Below are 15,443 nucleotides of genomic sequence, written 5' to 3'. Positions count from 1 at the left end.
TTTCTCCTCCTTTGAGTATTAAATGAAATACAGTTCTCTAAAGGTCAGCAGGCACTTCCCCAAGTTCAACACAGTTCCAAGACAACACAGTTCCAGGACACCAAAGCTCAGGGTTCCCTTCCGCAAGCTTAATGTTAATGTCAAAAGAAAGTATCTTGAAGCTTTAGTCTTTAATCTGAACCTGTATAACTCAGGGTTCCCCTCCCCATCTATGATGCTTATCAATATTTGGTTTCCTGCTTTCAGAAAGCTTTCTTGTTGACATAAAGAAGTTCTCTGGTCTTGTCGCATTTTTAGACCACACAGTCCACCCATTACAGGTCACGCAACCAGTAACTTCCAGGTTTCGCTAAGAGTTCAAGATTTGATTTAAAAAACAGTTTCTTAAAGTGCAGCTTCACAAATGTACCACCTTTGTTTCTTTCCTTCAGCTTACTATCGGTGTTGCTTTCATGCAGGTCAACACCTCTTTGCTTCGGTATTCCGGTAAAGGCCAGCTTACATATTTCACTCAAGTCAGTATTCAATAATGGTGGGTTTAGTTCAGTACATTCAGTCTGGTATTCACCATGAATTCCTTTCACTTATTTCATCCAATAAGATATTCCTTTGAAGCAATGTTGTTGGTTTCATTCCATACGTTACTTTCATTTGTTTCATTTAGTTCAGTATTCAATATAAGTAATGTTGATTGCGTGACCTGTAATGGTAATGTTGATTGTTTCATTTAATGTGCTGTTACTGCTGCTTATTTAATTCAGTTCGGTATTGAGTATAAGTAAGGTGGTTTGTTTCATTCAATGTATAAAATGACTTCCTTAGTTTCATTCAATTCAGCAATCAATATAAGTAACGCAGTTTTCTTAATTCAATTGACTGTTACTGCTTGTTCAGTCTCCTTTGAACACCCTGGGTATTTTAAGTGTCCCAGACACTTACTCAGTATCAGCGCGGCACCTGCTTTCTGTATTTGCAGCCAAATATCTGGGCACTCCACTTCGCACTCACCGGCTGTTATGCAGAGCTTCGCCTTCCTGCAGCGCCTCCTGCTAGCCTACCCCATTCTGGGACCTCTGGTCAGCGTTCACCCTCCAGCGGCATTCCCTGGGCTTCTTGTGGCATACTTGCATCTCGGCTTCTCTTCTCACACAGCTTTCACTCTGGTCCTTCTGCTCTCCAGGTTTCCCTGGTCTCTGACAGCTGCTGACGACTCCACCTTTTATGCACCTGCGATTTTCTAACAAGCTGCAGGTGCGGGTCAGGGGTTTGCATTGCCTGACTTGCCTGACCATAACTGAGCAAATCAACGGGACATGCCTGACCTGCAGGACTCTTCTCCGTCCCAATATTTGAATAGGAAATGGAGGTAATCTTCACAGCTCCTAGTTGTTTCTTCCTCATCTCAGTATTGCCATACACATTAAGGGGGGAGTGAAGTGAAAAATGTTTATAATGACTCATAAAGGTCGGGGAAAGATCAAGTTGACTATCCTGAGGATAAGGATAATACTGAGATGTATTCCCATGTACTTCATCCCTATAATTTCTCTTCCTTTTAACATATCTGGTGTGGTACAGATTCCTACCTTTCTCAGAAACCATGGAATCAGGTGAACAGTATCCCATAACCTTTTCTGGTATAGGGGTATCATCCAAAAAAGGAAGATATGGAATACTGTGTCTCAACTATGCGCATCCCACTTCCAATGATATGATATGATATGGCATTTATAACGCGCCTATACACAAGTGTGTCCCCAAGGACCCTCTATCCTGGTGATCCTCCTTCACTTGTCCGCCCCCAGGGGCAGGATCCAAAAGTGGCCACCTGCATAGAGGATCCCAGGGAAGTAGATGTGAGAGCACCCCTAGGTTTCTCACAGAGCATGGCGGATTTCCTGAATGTAGCTACATACACATATGTGTTATGGGAGCAACGGGAATGTTAGAAGCATGCAGCAGATGTCTCTCTCATCTCTAGGCCAAAGTCGAAAGCCAGAGTGGGAGATAAGGTCATGTCCGCAAATTCGATTTTGACTGTTTAATTTTCTCCTTCGTTAATCACTATATTTGAATAAGATGTAGTTTCATCTTTACTTCAGCACTGTCCCGAAGGTTAAAAAGGGACAGCTTGCTCTGTCACCATGTTCAGGGAGTGAAGATTTAACAGTTCAGACGGGATACTTTTGAAAGGGTCCCCCCTGCCTCCTCAGTGCTGCTAAAGATTAACTTACTTGGTGGCGTGTTTGCAATTCCATACCATACTTCCTCTTAGCTTCTAATATTCGAGTAACAAGGTTAATGGCGTCAATGCACAGGTGTACGGTATGAAAGTGTTTCCTTAACGCCAACAAGTGTACGGTATGAAAGTGTTTCCTTAACGCCAACAGGGCCTTTAAAAGGAAGTCTGCATGAGCAGCCGCTGTGGAGCTCCTGCATGTGCACATGTGGAGTGCAGGGTACTTTTCTCTAAAAGGTGGCCAGCTCACATTTCAGCTGCTGGGACTCCAACTGGAAGCGCACACTCACAAGGCCTGACAGCACCTTTTTAAGCAACAGATAATGTGTGGAAAGCATGTTCGTTTGGTAGCTGAACTTTCCTGAAGAGCACCCGCCTTCACTTTATGTGTAAAAAAACTAAAAAGCTCAGGGTTGCATCTTTGTAGCGGCATTCTGTCACAGTGACCACCTAGTTTCCTAAATAGCTTTGTTTGTTGTCCGATCTCAGTTCCATAACAACAAGAACAGACGGACGCCATACTCCCAGTGGCAAACCGAAGAGTAAAGCTCCTATAAAGGTTGCAATGGCTGCTTTAAATTTTATTGTTAAATTATCAGAACAAAATTCTTTAATCTTGTTATGAGAATGGCATTTCCTGTCAGAAGCCTTTAGGTGATTCTTTGGGTCACCCAGCCCATTTCAGAGTGCAATACCTTGGCATAACAGTCTTATGGTGATTCTTTGGGTCACCCACCCCATTTCAGAGTGCAATACCTTCATTTTCCAAAATGGTGAACCAAAGCGCTCTTACTCTCACAGTGTCCTAGGGATGCTTTGGTACTCTGTTTCCCACAATGCAATTTCAAAGCTTTTTGTTTTCTCTTGCAGTGCCTAAGGTACGCTTTAGTACTTTGACTACACTTACCCAGAATGCAATATCTGGCCCAAATCATATACTTGTACCTCCAGGGTGTCTCTTACCCTTTGTTGCGCTGGTACTTTCTCTCTCTCTTTCTGCCTTTGACTGTCCATCGGCTCTCCAATATCTGCCGCCTTGATTGCCTCATGGTTTACTCAGTCTTCCATTCTGGAGACCTGGTGTGTAACCTCAGCTCTCACAGGATTTTTCAGTTTACCCGGTAGCGTCTCTTGCTCCTCAAACCGTGTTTCCCAGGATCCCAGCGGTTCTCTCGCCAGTGGTTCCTGGGTCTCTATCTTCTCCCATTCCCTCAGATGACTCCATTCCGCTGCTTCCAGCATTCAGGACCATTCGTTGGATCTGGGTTCAGATCAACGCAGGTAAGATCACCTCTTGCTTATAGCATCTTCTTCCTCTTGGATTCAACAATGATTGCTCTGAGTTGCCTCTTTTAGGCCGCCTCTCTGTGTGTAATATGCAGGTCTACCACTGTCCTGTGCCATTCCTTTCTCTCCCATACTCCCCTCAGAGCCAAACTCTTTCCATCTTCACCTGCTTCCGTGTCTCTCGCCTTCTCAGGCATTCACCAGATTTGTGGGCTGTTCCATTGTCTTCTATCGCTGTTCCCATTGGTCGAACAGTGTTTAGCTCCTCCTTACTCCCGTCCAGTCTCTGTTTCTGACCTTTGTCAGATGATAGGGAGTTCATAAAACCTTAAACCGACTCTCTCTGGAGGTGTGTGGTCAGAGCTTCTACCAGGGTCTCCATGCAACGGGAAGATGTTGTTATGGGTCTTTGTGATGTTCGGTGAAGGCATTCCTTTTTTCTCAACTTCCTACCTTTGCTTTTCTTTTTTTTTCTTTTTTATTGTATGTATCAGTCTGAATCAGATTTTTAATACATTTCCAATACATTAAGAGTAATAAGAAGCAAATAAGCATTAAGGAAAATATTACAGTAAAAGAAAAGCAAAGTCTGAACCCCTTTATTTGTGAAGTGCAGTTTGGTAGTCAGTTCTAAGGGCTCTATGTAATTTTAACGAACCAAAAAATAAATAATGACATTTTAACAAACTCAAAATAACGAACAAAATACTGCATTTTTGTTTGTTTTGGGGGGTCCCCCCAAACCCCAAGTTTCCCCATGTTTAAAACTCAACACCAAACCGTTGTTTTCTATCTTTATATATAAAGCTGAATATGTATGTATGTATGTGTGGATGTTTGTCCGGCTATACAAATCCACACCGTTGAACCCACGTCTACCAAATTCTGCATGGATTCCTCTTTTGTCTGGGGCAAGGTCGTAGTCTATGTTTGGATACAAAAAATTCACTCCGTAGAAACCCTCATTTGCTGATGCTCACCCCGATTCAGTACAGTAGTTACTAGAAGGAGGCAAAATTTGGAAAAGTGTCTGAAGTAAAATGTTCAATGTGTTGGTTATTCCTTTGAAATGTATTACTACTGTATACAGTTTCGAAAGTGTTTATTAAAGCATTTTTAAAGGGTGTAAAAAAATGTAAAAAACATTAAACATTTTTTTATCACGCCACTCCAAATATGGGAAATGGTAAGGTTACAGCTTACTTAAGTTCATTGATAAGAAGAGAGCACAATCAATCAATCCTTCTCAGACATTTTCTCAAATGTGCTTTAGCCATTGAGTGACTGAAACATGCCGCACAAAAAACGAACATCACTTGGAAAAGCTCCATCTGATGCAAAGTGAAAATCAATATCAAGAGCTTCTGAAACACAACAACAAACAGTAGCACGACTTGCCGACCAGAGGACAAGAGCAACTTTCCCCAGGGCGAATGTGATGCCAGAGCAAACTGAAGCAAGACTTGCTGACATGAGGACAAGAGCAACATCCTCCAGGGCACACGAGACATCAGAGCAAACTAAAGCAAGACTTGCCGACAAGAGGATAAGAGCAACATCCCCCAGGGCACATGAGAGACCCCTGGATCAGGACACGGGCAACACCGGGTACCCCAGCTAGTTCATTATAATTTAATTATTTATTTTTTATTAGGTATAATTAATGGATAGCAGTACTAAGCAGTCCAGTTGCGTTAAGAAAAAAGCCACGGTATCCATCAGTCAACATCTCTTTGTCTGACCTCGCTAAAATATTAAGTGCACAAGTCGGTTAATACGGACTTAATATAAGACCAGAGCTTCATGAGATCATACATGTAGGTGTGCTTATTACCATGCATAAGAGTCAGCCACAAGGATTCCGTACTCGAGTAGTTCAATAGCCCTATACCCAGCCCCATGAGATACCGCTTCCGTGTATTGACCACGGAACCGCATTTAGGCAGTAGATGTTTATTGCGTTCAATGCATTGGTCTCCAGAAAGTCTGCATAATCTATCATGCCTGGGTATATTTCATGAACTCCAATAACTTCCAGCGTGGTAGAGGTGTTACATTTAAATCCAATATTGTCTCACACTGAATTACTTCCAAGATAAGCCTCAATATAGGTAGGAAGAGCTTTGCGCTTGCTTAAGCAATGCACATACAGGCTGCTTTTACTTTATGTGGATAAATCATTGAGGGATCGTTCTTTGCTGAAATCGTGCATCGTATCCCGAGTGATTTTTTAAGATATGCTTTGTAACTGGTATGCATATTATATTTTGCCACTCCCCAAATTTGTGATATCCTAAATATCATGTCAAGCACACTACCTTTCAGGTCAAGCAGACTACCTTTCAGGTTTTGAGTTTGACAAACATGCATAATAGTCCTCTGTAAGGAACAGGATGTGTGCATATTTCAAACAACAGTTCAGACTGCGAGATGTGTACATTGCATCCAGTCAACCTATGTTGTACTCAGAATCGATACATTCAATTGCAGTGTTTTTTGGGAGCCACATTAGTGCTTTCAAGCAGGTGTGCTCAATCTTTCCCATCTCATGTCTTAATTCCGTTGCCCAGATTTCAGTACCATATATGATAGCGGGATAACCTTGGCAACGTATGATTTCAAGATTCCTTTAATGGATATCCCCATGTCTGAAGGCAAAGGCATTCATAGCACTCGTTGCTGAGAAACATTTATCTGTATGCTGTGACGGTGCCTGCGCCAATTGAGTTTATGGTCTACATGAATGCCAAGATATGTAGAAGCCGATACAATGGACCAAGAATGGTTCCCTCTCATATTAAGGCCGCTAGGCCTAAACACCATGGATTTGGTCTTCCTTATGTTGATTCCTGGACCATTAGTGACCTTATATGAGCTAAATAGTCTAGCCGCTTTAGCAATGCCGTCAGCATAGCCATGCCAATGTATCTTAAAGTTACCCAGTTTAGGATGAGTGACGCCTGGGTCAAGCAGAGCATTGTCCAAATTTTCCAGGTATAGATTGAAAAGTGCAGGGGCCAGTGTGCAGCCCTGCTGGAACTCAGTATATGTAGGTATCCATTCAGTAGCTGCTCCAGTTTTGTCAATTCTTACTCTTACTCTGGGCAAAGTGTGTAACGCCACAATCATAGCAAACTGACAGGTATACTCCAGTTCTTCCACTTATTCCACAGTCGCGCTCTGTTAACTGTGTCAAATACGCCACTAAGGTCGATGAATGATACATAGACTTGAAGAGAGGTTTCTTGGAATGCCCCTCTTGACCCCCATAAGCATGACAGCACGAAGAGCCAAAAATGCAAGGTGCCAGTCACTGTTTGGCGAACCCCCAGGAGGGCCAGTGACATCCACATATGCAAACAGATATTCTCTCAGACAACCATTTAGCTGACAACGTCTTTGTGGATACAGGTGCCTCAACATTGATCATGGATGCAGGTTCCTCATTGCAACTGATCCACTAATGACACATATCTAACTGTGCTGATGACATTAGAGACACCACGACATAGCAATGTTACCCATGAAGCAAACTCGCATCCCTGCACAAAGTTAAATGGACACACACCTGTACACACGAACATGCAAACACAGTTCTGTAGATAGAGAACAGATACATATACCTACTGTCGAAAGCCTTTATTAGTTTTTCTCATTAGCCAATTGCAGAAACGCAGGAAAGCAAAAGATGCAGATCAAGCTTGCAGCCGCTTATTGCAACTAAACATATGGAACTACAGGATCGTATGGGGAACCTGGAAGGACCAAGTACCACTAACCCTTAAGGAAACTAATACAATGTAGATATGTAGAAATTCTAGCACAACTATAGTAGAATCACATGAAGCCGCAGGCCTCAGAAGACCGAACAAAGGAAAACAGATTTTGCAGACCACTGTCCAAGACTGGTGCTCGCAGCCAAGGTCAGAGACGAGCAGAACATTCCTGGCCCCAGAAATAAGGACCCACCTGCAAAATAGCAGAATAAATCCTCACTAATTGCAGAGCAGAACGCAAAACTGAGCTGTCTTCATCCACGTGATGCGGCCAAGCCAAACAATGGCTATTCGCCCGCAGTCAGAAGAGCAGCAGCGCCCAGTGAAGCAGACACGAAGTGATACATGTGTGGTTTTACAATCTTCAAACCCTGCAGGCACTTTTGAAGGCAAAGTGGTTATACTGATGGCAACTATAGGGACACATATAGTTTTTCTCATCACCTTGAGAAGGTACACAGAGCACTCCGAACAGAGTTTGGTCCCAGGCCTGGGGAGACCAGCTCCAGCCAATCAAGGAACACAAATCCAGGGGTGGATGGCAAAGGGCAAGGGCCAATGGTAATCCTGCGAGCCTGCAACAATGTAATAGTTTCTGGGGAATTCGACACTGGGAAAGGCTGGGAGTATACACGTGGGGGGACCTATACAGTGAGGGCACTTTCCGGGACTTCTCCTCCTTGCAGCTCGAGGATGGCGTCCCAGCCGGTCAATTCCTTTGGTACGTAAGGATTCGCAATTTGGCTAGAACTAAATGGGACACGTGGCCTGAGGAGCCTGAATCTGACACCTTCATAACACACCTATACAGCCTGGGAGACGGGTGGAGGCCTGTGTCCCGCATATATAGTCACCTAATTGACAGGCCCAACCCCCGCAGCAAGGACCTCAAAACCAGGTGGGAGAGTGATTTGGGCCACGAACTGTCCGAAGCTGAATGGAACAGAGCGTTAGCGTTCCCCAATGCGGTATCCAGAAACTCCAGATTTAAATTAATTCAACTCAACATGCTATACCGATCATACTTGACACCACTTAGAATAGCCAAAATATATAACCTACCCCAGCATAACTGCCCATGGTGTGGCAGAGACGAAGCCAATCTATTACACATGTTTTGGGGATGTGTCCAGGTCCGGAGACTCTGGGCGAGAGTTGAACTCCTCTGCAGCAAGGCAGGCATGACCAGATACGAATGGACTCCATCAGAGTGCCTCCTCGGAACGTACTCCAGACTGGCCAAGTTCAAACACTCAGTCAAGCTAATGGATCTGGTATGCATTCTGGTCAAAAGGACCATTGCCATGGCTTGGAAGCGACCCAGAGGCCCACAATACCAGGCATGGCACAACGAACTTGAGCGCTGGATAGGGGCGGAAACTTCAGCTTGGGAGAATGGTCTCACCACTTCCCCCGAAGACACGAGCTCGGGACTTGCTGCCTGGAAAACACTCACCTGGGCCTTACTTAACCCCCCCAATGACGATAAACCCCCCTGAACAATTAGCCCCTGTTGACTCACAATACCTGGAACGGAACACTGGCACAATATCCAACCTGTGCTCCCCTGCGGCCAGGCCCCCCCTTGTTGCTTACATCATTGACATTATGGAGACTCGTTAATGTTGTTATTGTTTTGTTATTTCTGTTTATTTGTTTCTTCACAAAAGATCTATTTTGATGTATTCCAAATTACTACTACTGTGATTGTTTGTATCAGTGATGCAACTGCTTTATAACATAAATCTCAATAAAGAAATTCGAAAATAAATAGTTTCTGGGGAAGGCTCAGACAAAGCCACCTGACATGAGTGGGCCAGTTAGCTAACATCTATAGGTGCCAGCTATAGGCAATATCAACCCATCCACCCAATCGTGTATGTTCTTAGGTTTTTTGGGGAAGAGCCCTGACTTGTGACGTCAGACCTCAACATAAGCCCTTGACATGGGCTCAGGAGCTGTGATTGCTGGAGATCTTGCCATTTCCTGTATGAACCCTGTCTGTTATGGAAAATAAAGGGCAGTTCTAACTCGCTGAGTCCTCTGTCTGTATACCGGGGCAGGGTTTGTTGGGCCCTGGGTGCTCTGAACGGTGTAGGTGTAGTGAGAACCCCGGTCCTCTGGTATACCCAAACAGATGCTTGCGTAAAAGCCAAGCCTGCTGGATCGTGGTGCGAGAACATTATCTATTGTGTTGGCCCCCTTGTCGGAAACCAGTTTGATTTTCTGGGATAATGTTTTCTTGAGTGATCCAGGAATTTAGCTCCTGCAGTAACACACAAGTGTAGATCTTTGCAGGTGCATCAAGCATTGCAAGTAGGCTGTAATTGCCTGCCTCAATGCGCAAACCTTTCTTATTTATTGGCACGATAGTGCTGTCCTTCCATGTCTTGGGTGTAATTTTAGACCTACTAATAGTACAGAATAGTCTATGCTCGATGTTAGCCCCATTTAGTTGGATTTCTCTTAAGTAGGGAATTACAAAGACATCCTGACCTGGGGCCCTAGATGAGTTGATGGTCTTCATGATGGTAACATCCTGCACCCCAAGCATGAAGGGCCCTGTCCCAGAATTTGAGTCAGGAAACACAACAGTTGTAGCTGAATTTCCAGGGGTTTTCCTAATGTGTAGTTCCCAGTCATTCTGCGAAGCTCCACTAATCAAAGCGGAGCTAGAATTGGTTTTTATATGATGCTCCAGAAGCCTTTACAATCTTTGTTCTATGATCTTAATGCCATTTGGGCTATTTTTCTCGATCCACTCTCAGAAAGTGCTCTCTTAAACATTTTTGGTATACTGAGCTTGCTTTCTTGACTTCAGATACATAGTCCCTAGCGCCAAGTTGTCTACGTGATAACATTTGTAAGTTGAATCTTACAAATGTTATAAACATTTTTCTAGTGCTAATTTCCTTGTCGTACGGGCCCAGATGTATCTCCTGCATTCCATCAGCAACACCCGAGTGTTTGGAAAACATTGTTCCGAGTGATCCGCGAGACAACTTTCTTGACATATGTTTCATAGTAGTCAAGAGTAGTGCCGTCTACTCCGTCCTGATGGTGTGCTCGTTGATATCCCATGTCGTAATTGGGAACATTGGGGCAAGTAGTGTTAATGTAATCCTTCACCCTCTCCATGTTTTCAGGATTCCAGCCAAGTCTACACAAACCAGCATTGATTCCAATGGTGCCCACAGGGCCATAACTGGGGATATACTCCTGCGGGTCCATACACAATAGGTGTGGGGAGTGATCACTTTCCTCTCTGTGTAATATGCTGCGATCTAGTACGTGTTGTCTCAAAGGCTTATAGACAAGCACACAGTAGATGATTGAAGCGCTGCTAATGTTACTCTGGTATGCTATGCAGGGGAGTCTCCTAGGCAGTTCCAATTAAGCATGTCGAAACCATGTGATAAAAGCTCAGCCTTACTATGTCCCTTGTTATCCTAAGGTATTGCCTTTTTGGTTTTGGTAAAACCAGGGCAAGGATCTTGCCAGTAGCTATTCATCTGTATTTTGGAGCTCAAATCGCCAGCAATAATGTTAGCAGAGAGTCCATCGTATTTTACAATAAGTACTTCTGTGCTGTTTAAAATGTTCAGGTGATCACACCTAGTAGGAGGATCATATATGTTAAGCACAGGTGTCTTATGGTTTATTCCTTTATGGGTTTGGGTACGTTTGATTTTTAAAATACCTTGTTTTGTGTGGTTATGTGATTTCATTGCTTGGAAAAAAACATTGAGGGATACTCTCTATTTTTTTTTAACCCACTAAACACCCTTCCCAACATATTTTAGGACTCGTGCAATTATATAAACAAACTCCAGTCCTAGAATATTTGGGAAAAGTGTTGGATAGTGGGTTAAAAAAAATATCGAGTGCCCCTCAATGTTTTTTGCAGCGAGGAAATCACTGGGTACCGTTTTGTGCTACGCATCTCTCCACATGCCTCCCAAACAGCCGTCTCACTGACCCATTCTTTGACCGCTCACTTCCAAATGTCCTTTTTTTTAGGTTTTCTATGTGACGTTGCCTTGTCATGGATAGCCACACGCAAATATTATAACGGGCCATTACAGTAGATTTCTTGGAATACCATTTCACCTAATGCGAATTCACCAAGTCCGTTTCACCGAAAATGGTAGGTGGAGTGGTATATGTGTAATGTATAAAAGGTGGGGTGTGGGGTAAGGATATAAGTTAGGGTGGGGAGGGGTGAGGAGGGAAGCGGGGGTCTCCCCCTGAATTATAAAAAAAAGTAGAAAAAGTAAATCTCCAGCCGGTGAAATATTTTCGAAGAAAATACATACATCCATGAGGGACTTTGATGCCTCAGCACCCAGACTCTCTCTTGCCTGATTTTCTCAGAAGCAAGGTAGATGCCAGCTATGTGCTGCTGGTCACAATGTGGATACATGTAATAGGTTATTGCAGGTGGCTAGTGGCATAACTGTTTTATAACCTGTAAGGGCTGAACTCGGCGGAAAGTTCCTATAATAAGAAAAGGACAGCCTATGTAGGTAGCCAAGAAACCCCTGTATATTATTCATACGGCCAAATGCATAAGGCCTGCTTTACTTCGGCTGTATTTACACCAAGGGGGACAAAACAGCACAACAGACTGACTACCCCTCTCTCTTAGGTCTTTCGGCAACACAGGTGTAGGTGCTAAGATACTGTTACATCAATCTACAGCAATAGTTTTTATAGTACAACAACATTTATACAGGGAAAGAATTTTTTCTCATAGACCGTTAATTTATAGAGATATAAATCTTTTAATAATCAGTTAAAAACTATATGTTTTTATATGTATAAAACTTGTACATGTGTGTGCTTTTTCATACGTCACTCATACCTTTCAGAATTCTACATTCATACTGTGACATAAGAGTATAACAATTTAAATTTTCTTGTGGCATATTAATCATTGATAATATGCATGACAACAGGAAAAACGTTTAGTTTTTCTATAAGTCGACATATGTTTCGGCCCCTTCTATTAGTACCACCGTTGTCTACGGTAGTCTTAGGACTTGTTAGTCGGCCATCTTCAGGACAGTACTGGTTTTATTGAAGCTTTACGTCTTCACCTCTTTTTCTTTTTCGTAAGAAAAGCCAAATCTAAAAACATAAATAATGTTTGTGTTACATTGAGGATCGGTCTGTGCTCTTATACTTGTTTTTAAGATAATGGCCAGATGACTTTGCCAAGAACGTAGCACCCACCTGTGGTCGAAATGTTTTGTTCTGGACCACGGAGCTAAAATTGTAGGGTATCTTCTATTTTACCCCTTGTCTGGAGCCCTATTGTAAAGGGGACAGATGTAGGGAAGTTACTGCCTTGTATATGTGCTGAAATCAACATATCGGGAGGAGACATCCTCTTTTTACATTTTGAGAAGAAACTTACATTAGGTTTCTTGATCTGGGTGAATCTTCAGAATTCTATGCTTGTGTGCCACTAGGTGAATAATGGATGTATCACAGCTGTTTGCATGGGTGGCATCGGGAGATAGTGCCTAAAGAACAAAGGCTCAATTAGAGGTCAATCTGTTATATTCTTCTTTCAGTTATTATCTTGAACATTAGTGTTCTCGCCCTGTCTTGGTACACTTTTGTTGTTAATTAACAACTGATTTTGACTTATGGATGATAGTCAGACTTCGTATATCTACCCGGTCTTATATGGTGTTAGAAATTGTATCTATCAGTGACTTAACAACTTTTATTAAGCGGGCTGTGAATGTGTATGGATCACATTTCTGACTCGAACCGCGTGTTATGCGGTGATATGGGCTGCTATGTTTCACTATGTCTTATGGATGATGGTCGAACTTCATATATCTACCCGAGCTTATATGGTGTTAGAAATTGTATCTATCAGTGACTTAACAGCTTTTGTTAAGCGGGCTGTAAATGTGTATGAATCACATTTCTGACTCGAACCGCATGTTATGCGGTGATGAGGCTGCTATGTTGCACCATGCAGTGAATTAGTAATGGTTATTATTAAGGCGCGTACCCATACGATCTCTTATCTTAATGGTACAGATTTTACTTTGGGGAAGTGCCTCTGTGTAAGTTCGTGCTTACTCGTTTGCCGCCGGCCACTGAAGTTTAACTACGTGCAGGAGTCGTCACAGGGTGGCAAACAATCTAGCTTACCTCTAGTATTTCTTCGCGGCAAGTGTTGTTTTAGTTCTAACGATGTCCCTTCATCTGTCGCTGTAACGGTCGACAGAAACGAAAAAGGGGGTGTGACGTATAGATTTATATGCGTCACATGAACGCAATGCACGCATTATTAACGTGCGTTGACGTGAGCTGCTTATAGCAACAAACATTGCGGCCATTTGTAAGCGTATATGGCTAAACAGCGGAATTTAATTATATGCTAGATGTTGTAGCTGTTGTTTATCCGCTTGGTACCAGTATGGGCCACTTTGCTTGGCGAAGGATTAATCTCGAGGGACATTATTTACAAAGATCGAAAATGAAAGGCTCCACTATTTTGGAACCTAGATCTATGTAAATGATTTTATCTATTGTTGCATAGCAGCGATACATACATAGCAAATCAGATGCTGCCTCTGTATGTATGTTAACGGCCTGATGGTTGGTTGTGTCAGGTGATGTTAAAACTGATGTTGTTCTACATGCTGCTTATAGGCTGTCAGTGGATTGGCTTACTGATATATACAGGGGTGTGCCTTACCAGGATCTGATTCTTCAAAGAAAGGCACCCCATTCTACAGCTATATTGAGCCCCTTGTGGACAGTATCCAGATTGTAAATCCATTTTTGTTCAGCTTGAGTAAGTATTTTATCTTTATTTCCATTGTGTGGCGACGTGTGTATCACCTGGATGATGCACCATATAAAGTCTGTGCATTTGTGTTGTTTCTGAACAAAGTGGGTCACTAATGGTTTGTTTTCCACCGAATTACGGATGCAGGATTTATGTTCGTTGATGCGTTGGCGGACTGGTCGTTTAGTTTTGCCTATATACACCAAATCACAAGGGCATTTGATGGCATACACTACCCACGGTGTCAAACAGTTGGTAAAATTTCTCAATTCTATGGTTTTGTTGCACAAAGTGATTTGCTTGAAAGTGGCTGTTTGTGCACATACCGAGCAATGGCCACAACGGTGGTGGCCCATTACTGGCGGTAAGCCCCACAGTGATGTTTGTGCAGACTTTTTACGTTTTGTAGGCTGGTAAGAATGTACCAGATTATCTTTGATGTTAGGTTGTCTTTTGAATGCAAACCTGGGGACCGAAGGGTTAAAGTCTTCTGTACATATCATTTTCCAGTGTTTGCGTATGATCTTTCTAAAGTTGTTACTGATCGAACTGTACGTACTTACACAAGTTATTTTATCTTCTTGCTGTCGTTGTACTGGTTCTAGAGTGCTTGTGCGATTTATATGTAGCGCTCTTTTATATGCTCTGTGTATAGTTTTCTGCGGATACCCTCTTTCTTTGAGTCTCAGCTTGAGGTGTTGAGCATGTTCTTTATATTTTTCTACATTCGTACAGTTTCTGCGGATATGCAAAAACTGACCGTAGGGTAAACCTTCTTTGAGACTTGATGGATGGAAACTTGCATAGTTGAGCAGGGTATTTCTATCAGTGGGTTTTCTGTATAGAACTGTTTCAATTGAACCTTCTGTGGTTTTCTGTTTTTCTAAGTCTAGAAAAGGTATTTTATTTGCATCAATGTGGATCGTAAATTGAATATGGGAATTCTGAAGATTCAACCATTGATGAAAAGAGGCCAAAAGTTCTGAGGTGCCGCTCCATATGAGGAATATATCATCGATATATCAGAGCCACTTTTTTATGTATTGTCTGAAGGGATTGTTTAGACTGTATATGGACTGTTGTTCTAAATTATCCATATACAGATTGGCCAAATCAGGGGCAAAAGTTGCTCCCATACTTGTCCCCTTCAATTGTAGACTCAACAGATATTCTAGTAACTTTAGATGTGGTGAGTTTATATACTAGTATCCCACAAGATGACTGTCTTAAGGTAATGGCCAACTACCTAGAACGACGCACAGAGACCCTAAATTCGGTCCCGACCGCTTTCATAGTAGAATGTATCAGGCTAGCCCTCAAAGAA

The 15,443-nt window shown here is 42.7% G+C and overlaps 1 long non-coding RNA gene across 1 annotated transcript in view; it reads left to right on the top strand.

Annotated features, from left to right (window-relative positions):
- Nucleotides 1-15,443, top strand: part of LOC138521777 (uncharacterized) — a 45,046-nt gene that overhangs the window by 23,151 nt on the left and 6,452 nt on the right. Inside the window, exon 2 of the long non-coding RNA XR_011283116.1 lies at nt 11,323-11,449. This is a non-coding gene — a long non-coding RNA (uncharacterized lncRNA). The remainder of the gene's footprint in view (nt 1-11,322; nt 11,450-15,443) is intronic.

This window comes from Ambystoma mexicanum, chromosome 13, assembly GCF_040938575.1.
Source record: "Ambystoma mexicanum isolate Mex_15411 chromosome 13, UKY_AmexF1_1, whole genome shotgun sequence".
NCBI lineage: Eukaryota > Metazoa > Chordata > Amphibia > Caudata > Ambystomatidae > Ambystoma > Ambystoma mexicanum.
This window is presented reverse-complemented; position numbering and strand designations above follow the sequence as displayed.